We start from the raw sequence: 9,610 nt of genomic DNA, 5'->3' as shown, positions 1-9,610 counted from the left end.
AAAGCATATGTGAATATCTTGAAATGAATTTCTGAAGGATAGACTAAGGTTCTATACTCACTGCTCATATTATTTAAAAGCTTAATATCTTAAGAAAACCCCATTCAATTGCAATAAAGAAATTTCAGAGCCTGAAATCACCTTTGAGATTCTTTACTCTCTTAAAAGGGAAGTATTTGTTGTTAATTAGGTCTGAGTTGTAAGCAAGTTCTAAATGAGCCCATAGAATTTTCTCAAATATTCTTAGGCTCCCAGTATTTCCCTTTATCGGCTGAGCTTTCTGAAAAGACCTACTAACCACACTTTACCAGGTCACTCTAAACAGAGAGACTTAATGAGAAAGAAAATAACGGAAAAATAATAGGTTATTTCTTAATAACAGTACTTGCCCACCCAAGAAATACCCTCCTGCAGCAACATAGTATATGATATTATACATAGGATGCAACTCCAAAAAAAGCTGTGGTCAGTGGTAAGTGATAATGAAAGATCAAGCTTGTATAGATGATCCAGATCCGTACAGTTCTTTTAGACTGAAAGCTGTGTACAGCGGAAGAAGTAGGATAAAACTACTGTGTACGTTTTACCCAGTGGTTCACAAATCAGGTTTTTCATCATCTTAAAAGTGTTTTGAGTGGGTGGGGGGGGAATTAACCAAAGAGTTTATATGCATGTATGCATAACCCAAGGACAGAGACAATAGTGTGGTGAGGGACTGGGGAGGAGGGTGGAAGGAGTGGAAAGGGTCAATGGGGAGAAAAAGGGACATTTGTAATATTTTGAACAACAACAAAAACTTTAAAAAGTGTTTTGAAATTCCAGAAATGAAGTGAAATATCAGAGATGGAAAGGAGAGAACCAATATTTTTTAAAGTTCTTATTTCACACAACGTACTGTGAGTAATGCTTTTCATATTCTCTTACATGATGCTTCGCAATAACTATGGAAGTTAGGTTTTCAAACCCATGAAACTCTTAGGATTAATACTTCATGAAACCTGGAGGGAGGTCGGGGATGGATGGAGGTGGGTGAAGCAAGGGGGCAGAGGAAATGGAGGACATCTGTAATAGTATCAACAATAAATTAAAACAATGTTTTATCAGAGGCAAACAAAAAAATACCTTATGAAACTTTAACACACTTTGATCTGACTCCAACACTCCTGGCCAAAACTACTAGGCCCATGCTGTTTATGAAAACAGCGGGGCGAATGCAGTATTCTTATAAAGGCATCGCTTGTTTAGGTATCTGCCTTGTGCATGCTTTTGTAAGCTCCACGAAGAGTAGAAACCACACCTTATTCATCTTCATATCTACTACCAAACATTATTCCCTAAAACATACGGGTAGTCATTACAGGTCTCTTAACAGAACTAGTGACATGAAATATTCCAACATTACCATATGGTTATAAGTCTTATCAGGGTTTCAAAAACTAGATTTTCAAAACCCATACCAAATTAAGTGGAATTTAATATACTGCCCCATCTCAGCACTTAATAGGTGCAAAATGAGAGTTAGTTTCCTTATGGTGTGATTTTACACTAAAAACACATCTCAATCTAGATAAGATACCTTTCAGATGCTCAATAACCACATGTGACTAGTGACTAACTTATTGGACAGTGTAGTTCTACACTATGTGACGTATATTAAAATGTTCATAGTAACATGTTTATTAATAATATTCAGAAAATAAGAATTTATGTATGATAAAGTCTCAGAATGTTTCTGCAATTTTGGAGATCTATAAATTATATAGAGTTTAAGTGGTGAAATATTTTTCAAACATAATTTACAATATGAAATTGAAATATAATAAATTTAAAATTTATAGAGCGAATAAAAATATTTTCAAAATCGTGATTACTCCACTACTGAGCAATATCACCAGTTTTCACTACTTTTTTATTATTATGCAAACACACACATACACACATACAAGCATGGTACTATGTGTTGCCTCTTCTATGTAAGACTGGAAAACACAAGATGGGAAGTGATTTATCCAACATCCTGTAAAAAAGATAGGTCTGTTTTTCACATTTATCATTTATTCTGTTGAATACCTTAATCAGCCTCCAGAGAAATCAAGACATTATTTTGTTTGACATTGCCAATGTTTTTCAGAGGACCAAAGAATGGGGAGGAAAAAAGAGCATACACAAACGAAATGCAAAAGAAAGAGATGAGATTTGTCTCCAAGGTCCTAGATAGTAACCTTCACTCTAACTCTGCTTCCCCAAAAGCTGTTGTCCCTAAATTTGTACAACATGAACTGTACCAGTTGGGTAGACTACCTGATACTACACAGATGGCCCCCACAGTCAAGACCCTGAACCTCTCCAAAACTGAGGTGAGAAGAGGGAGCCAGAACAAAGTTGGGCTGAGAATGGGTCGTAATGGTCATCAAAGTGATGACAGCAGGTAAGCGAAGATACCTATGGGGGAAGGGAGGGAACTGTGGGTACAGGGGCCCAGATGTCCCTTTTTCCCTGGGACTCCTTTTCCAGTTTTGTCCCCATACTTCTCAGCTGAAGACAGCTTGGGAGTTGGACAATATCAAAGGCCTGAAGCACAAAGAGCTATTGCTGGAAGGGAACCCCTTGGGCAACACCTTCCCAGACCAGCCCACCTATGTAAGGTTGGTGATAACCACTGTCACCCTTCCTAGGGATCCTTGCCCCCTGGGAGAATGAACTGCCCCTGGAGTCTCAGTCCTCACCATTAAACAGGAAATGTCCTATGTCCACCTGGGAACCAAACCCACAATACCTCAGAGGTGAGAATTTGCTACTAAAGCTAAGCTGTTTATGAGAAATCAGGCATGAGGGGATCTTAATAACTTTGTAAGAGCCATTGAGAAGAGAAGGTATAAAGCTGGAGCTTAGCGATTAGAACAGGAGCCTTGAAATGAGGAGTGAATGTAGGCAGGGAGGGAGGTCAAGGAAAGGGACCGGAAGAGACATTTCTCCAAAGACATACAAATGACCAACAAGTATATAGAAAGATGTTCAACAGCTCTGATTAGGTGGTTCAGTTGTTTGGAACGTCATCCTGTACACCAAAAGTTGCAGTTCAATTCCCAGTTAGGGCACATACTTGGGTTGTGGGTTTGATCCCCAGTCAGGCACGCACAAGAGGCAACTGATCTCTCTCTCTCTCTCTCTCTCTCTCTCTCTCTCTCTCCCCCTCTCTCTCAAAAACAAATCAATGAACATATCCTCATGTGAAGATTTTTTAAAAAAAGGGGGGGGTGCAGCCATGAGCCCTCTGTTGTGCTATGCCCTGCTGGCCCTGGGCAGCTATGCCATGCTCTCCATCTTATTCCAGTGCAGGCCTCGCCTGCTGCACACACCCTGGGTTCCAGCCTTCTGTCCCTGACTGTGGGCCCACCGAGGAGAATATTGAGAGAGGCTGGAGAGCACCATGGAGGCCATGGAGAACTCCATGACCCAGAGAGCAGACTTCCTGGAACTGGACTGTCAGCTGACTCGGAACGGTGTGGTGGTGGTGTCTCACAACGAGAACCTGTTCCACAATGGGGATGTGGGCAGCCTGGAGTTTGAGGAGCTGCCCCGCTATACAAGGAGGAGCTGGAGGTTTACTTCTCACCAGGCCATTTTGCACATGGGTCAGACAGGCACATGGTGTGTCTGGAGGACGTGTTCCAGAGATTCCCTCAGACACTCATGAGTGTGGAGGTCAAAGGGGGAAACCAGAAGCTCATTCACAAGACAGCCAGCCTGGTGAGACACTTTGACTGCAACAAAATCATCATCTAGTGTGGGGAGCCGCTGTGGCCCCAGGCACGGAGGAGCTGCCTGGGTGAGCTGCAGAAGTGCTCCCCTGCTCCCTGGGAGATGTGGGTGAGCTGCTGTGGCCCCAGGCACAGAGGAGCGGCCTGGGTGAGCTGCTGATGTGCTCCCCTGCTCCCAGGGAGATGTGGATGAGCTGCTGTGGCCCCAGGCACAGAGGAGCTGCCTGGGTGAGCTGCAGAGGTACTCTCCTGCTCCCTGACCCAGTCCTTGAGGCACCAAAGCAATACTAATTTAGCTTGCGGCCATAAATTCTAGAAAGGCTAATTAGGAAGCTGGCCCCGGCCTGAAGGGTTAAGGGATAGTTAAGCCACATACCAAGCCAAGGACTCAATCCTCCTCAAAAGTTCCCATTAGAAGCCGAGATAAAGATAGTTTCCAAGGTCTGAGCTCCTGCGGGAGGCAGGGTGTTTACTCTGAAAAAGCATTCGTAGGACCTTGGAGGAATTACTTTGTATCGGGCAAGGGGAAGAAATGTGGGGCGGGGTGCTATTCAGCACAATCAACAGTGCCTGTATATATTGAGCTGAGAAAATAAACTCGGGGCTGCGGCAGTTACGAGCTGCAGTCCTCCCGATCCCATCTTTTTTGTGTCTGTCTTTTCTCCATCCTCACCCCTTCCTCAGGACCGTTCGACTCTGCCGGCGGGCTCCGGCAATCTAGGCCTCAGAACAGCTCAGTCATGAAGAAGTACAAGGCTGCTGAGCAAACTGATCCCCCTCACATCCCCTTGCCTCCCAGATCACCGAGATGCCATTCTCCTTCACAATAAGCCGAGGATTCCAGTTGTTACTGCTGTATTACCTTGGGCTGCTTCCATTCATCCCTATCCCCAAGAGGTTCCTCATGTGCTTCCTGTTCACCATCATCAACAGGACCTACTTCCCATTATCCTGCCCTGGGCTGAACAAGCTGGCAGCTGTGGTTCCTAAATGGCTCATCATGAGGAAAAGTCTGGAGCAGTGAGAAGTGCAGGTGATATTTTGGTGCCTTAATGAAGACTCAGATTTTGAAGTGGCCTACAGTCTGGTGGCCACTGACATCATGACTGAATATTCCACAGCTCTGAGGTGCTACCTAGATAACCATAGAAGTAGCTGCCTGGGCCTCCTGAGTTGGAGGCCCTTGCCCTCTCCAATGTTTCTCTTTCCCAATACATATTTTCTTTTCAAAAAAAGAACTGCATCTGAGAATACATGTGTGCAGGAAGCTAGAATCCTTGTCCTCTGGAAAGACCACAGCCCCTACCCTCTCCTCTCTCTGTTTCCTTTACCAGTGAGAAGTTTCCTTCCTCTGACTTGTTTACCTGTTCTCCTGGTCTGGGGTCAGTTTCCTGCCCCTCTGCACCTCATTTTCTCTAGCATGCCCTCCCAAGTGTGTGCTCCAAGAGCACCAAGACCAGAAGGGTCCAGTCTAGGGCCAGATGCTGGTGCCCTGTGCTGAGAAGTGCCCACGACCCCAGGGCCTCATGCTAAGAAGGCCTCCCTACTGGGTGCTGAGATGGGGCTTCCCTCTCCTCCCTTGAGAGGAGCCCTGTTTCCCGTACACAGAAAGGGTGTCTGCCATCATGACATTCATTCCTGAGGCCCAATGCCACGAGCTGAGCCATCTTTGGGAAAAAACAGGTTTCTTTGAGTCAAGAGGCCAGAAGTGAACCACTGCCACTGAGCAGAGAGCCTCTTGAGGCAGCAGTGGAAGGCAGAGGGAAGAGGGGTTTGAGGAGACAGAAGGACAGTCCTCTCAGGGGCACTGCCCCTTCCTCCACACATCACATCACCTGCCTGGTCCTTCAGAGGAGCCCTGGGTGGCCTGAAACGGATAGGATTCTTCAAGCAAGGAACCAACTAAGACAGGCACAGATGCACAGGGGCCATGAGGAGAGAAGGTGGTGATCACAGACCCCCAATGTCAAGCTGAGCTTGAGCCTGACCCCTTACTCCTTCTGGGGAAGGTCTCCTGATCCTGTGGCTGCTACGTTTCCCATGCTCAGTTCAGACTGAGCTCCCAAATGTGACAAAGGCTCATCCAGCCTCCTATGGTCCTCAGGCAAAAGGTGTATGTTTTCTATTCATACCTGGGGTCCCAGGGCCAGCCAGGGGCAGATGAAGGAAAGGGCTGCTGCAGGGGAGTCATGTTCCCTTTCTTCTCTCTTCTTCCCTGACCCTCATCCCTACGGCAAAGCTTCTTTCCCTTCCCTTTGCTTTGCTTTCTCTTTCTCCCTTGTCTTTAAACCCCTAGGTCTCCACAATCTGCACTCCCATCTTTACTTCCTTTCTCTCTGCCTCCCTCTCCCTTCCCCACTCTGCCTTCTTAGTCTTCCATCTCTCACCTCCCTGCCCTAGCATTCTGGGGGGTGTTCTGTTTCTGGCAGAATGCTGGACCCCAGTGAGATAGCAGAATCCTAAACTCCCATCCCACTCCTTATCTTCTGAGTGTTCACTGGAGACTTGGAGAAAGGAAGGGAGGCAGGGAGGAGCAAGAACCTTGGGGCCTGGGCTGCAAATGCTGCTAGTTGTGGCACTAGAGAAGGGAGTCAGAGCTGTTTAGAAGGGAGCCACCCAGGAGGATAAAGAACGAAGAAGGAGAGCTAGAGAGAGGCTTCACAACCCTCAACCGTCAATCATTTCTACTTTGGGATTTGGACAGTGCCATCAGGGTTTGTTTTCCAGAGTTGTTATGCCCGGTAAGTGCTTTCGTTCATCATTCTCTCTTACTAACATTGACGACTTCCACACCTGCCCTCAAGCCCTTTGAGTCTTGCCTAGATTACACGTTTGCATCAGAGCCTTATCCATTTTGGGGGACATGAACATCTGAAAAAGACATGAATATGATCTCTGGAAAAATGTTCTACACACACACACACACACACACACACACACACGCATGCATGCATGTGCACATGCACATGCATGCAAAAGCTGGGTATAACTTTAGAGATTTCCAATACCTCAAGATGCAGACACCCACCATAATCTCACCCATGGAATTTCCAGGAACTTTTCATCCCTGACCTCTGACCTTCACCATTTCCTGGGCCCATCCGTTTCCCTAATCACTCAGGACCACCTCCATGGTCTGCACTGCTAACTTACCTTCCCTTCTCTAGGATGGCCAGGATTTAGTTCTACTAACTACCAGTGACATTGACAGCCCCACTTAATAAAGCCCTTGATAAGGGTGAGGAAGAAATGTCAACACTTGGGCTCTTGTAAGGGAGGCTTTATCAGCCACATGGTCTCAAATGTCTTTGATTCCAGGAAAGCTGTGAAGGATCTGATGTTCTGAAGACTCAAGTCCTGCAGTTCATGCAGCAGTAAGTACCCTGAGGACCACCAGGAATGGGGAAGGCTGGGACAGTCCAGGCCACCCAAGTAGAGGTCAGCTCCTGAGAGTTTTCAAGTACCCTTTGAGGTCCAGTCCATAGAGATAGACTGCCTTCATTGTCCCCTCACAGATATTACTTGATCTATGACTCTGGAGACAGACAGAGTCTCCTTGGTGCTTATCACAATGAGGCCTGCTTCTCCCTGACCATTCCCTTCATTCCAGATGATCCAGCCCTGTGAGTATCACAGCTCAAAGTCTTATTCTGGGGCATGTGTCTCCCCAGCAGAAACTGGTCAGCTCATGGAAACACCCACACTGGCCCGACCACCACATCCTATTCCTCTTTTTCTCTTAGAAACAGCTTGTTTGAGTGCCTCAAGAACAACAGGCATACGAAGAACCTCAAGGACCCTAGTGAGTGTGGGATGAGGAAGATATGGCAGGGAAAGGGGGCATGAAGGGTCAGTCATAGGGCCCAGGGTGTGGCAATCCAGACCTTTGCTGTTCTTCCCCCACAAACCTGTGTTTTCAGCTGCTGAAATATACAAAACCTGACACTGTGAGCCCCCTCTGTGTGTTGCCCAAAACACAGCATGACCTTAGCTCCTTTGTGGTGGACCTGTGTTTCCAGTTGGTGAGCACTCGCTTCCTGCCTCAGGTAGTCCAAGAAAGACTAAAGTGGTTAGGAGGTGTAGAAGGTGACTGAGACCTGCACTCCTATTTTTTCTTCAGGAAAGGATGTTCTTCTTCTGTGTCAACAGGGTGTTCGAGGAAGATGTGTGTAGACTCCCCTCCCCAGATGCCCCACTGCTCCCTCCCCCTGGCTGAGCTCCCCTCTCAGAACTCTCTCAGCTTCCCTGATCCCTTCCCTTTCCTTACTATTCCCTCTGTGTTCTCCTGCCTCCACTCTTCCCCTGAAGAATAACCTGTGTTATTTTTAAATCATAAATTCAATAAAAATTTAGAAATATGTTCTACACTGCCAAAAGAAAAATTTAAATGTGAGAAACAGGGAGAAAATATTTGCAAACAATATTGCAGACTTTGTGCTAATATTCCTGTACATAAAGGACTTTTGCCCACCAGGAGCAAGAGAGACAAAGATATAAAAATTACTTATTAATTAAAAAGCAAACTGTTTCTCCGATAAATGTCTGCACAGAAGCCAAACGACATTGTCCAAAGAAATATCCAGAGATGTCACAATGAGTAAAAATCCAATTTGCAGAAAATCATTTATGTGACTGAAAAATTTAAAAAATATATATATGTGCATATACACATGCACACACACACACATATATACACACATGTTTATATATGTATATGTATATAAGACTTGGAAATATTTTAAGATAAGTAAATACCAACCTTACACATCTAGAAAATGTGCACCAGTCTATTTAAAGTGGATTTCTTTGGGTCATGTTGAGAGGATCATATAGATGAAAGATGTAGGATGATTTTATTATCTAAATATATATTTAATAGTGTTTAATATTTTGTAATTAGAGGAATTTGTTGAGACACTTGAAAATATCTAACATGTTGACAAAAACTCATATATTTACTAACTCAAAAATTTTCATGTTATATTGTTTTATAAAAAGTTATAAAAATACGGTTTGGCAGTTTATCTATGTATGTGTATGTGTTTTTTGTCTTATGTTTCCCTCATTCCAAATATGCACATCGTTGCGTCCTTATTTCTCTTCAGCTTACCCAGAGGTTGGATATCCTCTCTCAGGGCGTAGAAACCCAGGAAGGGACTGCTGCTGAGGGGACAGGGTGGTGGGGGGCTGGGTGAAAAACACCAGTAAGTTCTGGCTAATTCATTGGAGCTCAGGCCCCTATCTCACTCTCTTCCCCTTAGGGAGCCTTTAGGTCAGACCTCCAAAGCTACAATTCCGGCTGTGACCACCAGGGAGTAGCTCCTCCCCGCCCCTCCCCAACCACCCCCAAAGGAAAAGGCGATTTTTTTTTTCCTGCTCTCATTTCAGTGCCCCACCAAATGGTTTGTTATTTTCTTTATCAATTTCTGTTTGGCCCCTCGTATGACCTCTCTAAGGTGAACTGAAGTTATTGTTTGCCATGTGACTATATAGATATCTTTAACTTCGCCCTTCTTTAGGTAAGTCTTTTATTTTTTAAAGAGTTTATTAAAGTAATGCATGATGGGATAATGTCCACTCTATAAAGCTCAGTACCAGTGTCTGCATCACCATGTAATGTCTGAATTACGCCAGACAAGCTCCTACACCTCCCTAAACCTCAGCAACTTCAGGGAGGGCAAGGAGTGTTAATTCCGCAGATACAGATGTCCTTGTGAGGAATACGTGAAGGAGCACAATGTAAGGCAGCCCACACAGAGCCTGGTCACAGTTGACTGTCCGAGTTCTCTGGGAACTCTACCTGCGAACACCTACCTGGGAACCAGTCCTATTAAATCTACTCGAAGCTT

General features: G+C 45.1%; 1 pseudogene across 1 annotated transcript; it reads left to right on the top strand.

Moving 5' to 3' along the window:
- The first annotated feature begins 3,265 nt into the window (after positions 1-3,265).
- LOC308551752 (lysophospholipase D GDPD3-like) lies at positions 3,266-7,607 on the top strand (annotated as a pseudogene). The gene is made up of 4 exons: positions 3,266-3,785; positions 4,483-4,912; positions 7,372-7,384; positions 7,505-7,607. The product of its transcript is annotated as a lysophospholipase D GDPD3-like (transcript).
- The last annotated feature ends 2,003 nt before the right edge of the window (positions 7,608-9,610 follow it).

The sequence above is a fragment of the Miniopterus schreibersii genome (assembly GCF_964146895.1).
Source record: "Miniopterus schreibersii genome assembly, chromosome: X".
NCBI classification, from domain to species: domain Eukaryota; kingdom Metazoa; phylum Chordata; class Mammalia; order Chiroptera; family Miniopteridae; genus Miniopterus; species Miniopterus schreibersii.
The sequence above is the reverse complement of the archived record's forward strand: the minus strand, read 5'-3'. Positions and strand labels throughout refer to the sequence as shown.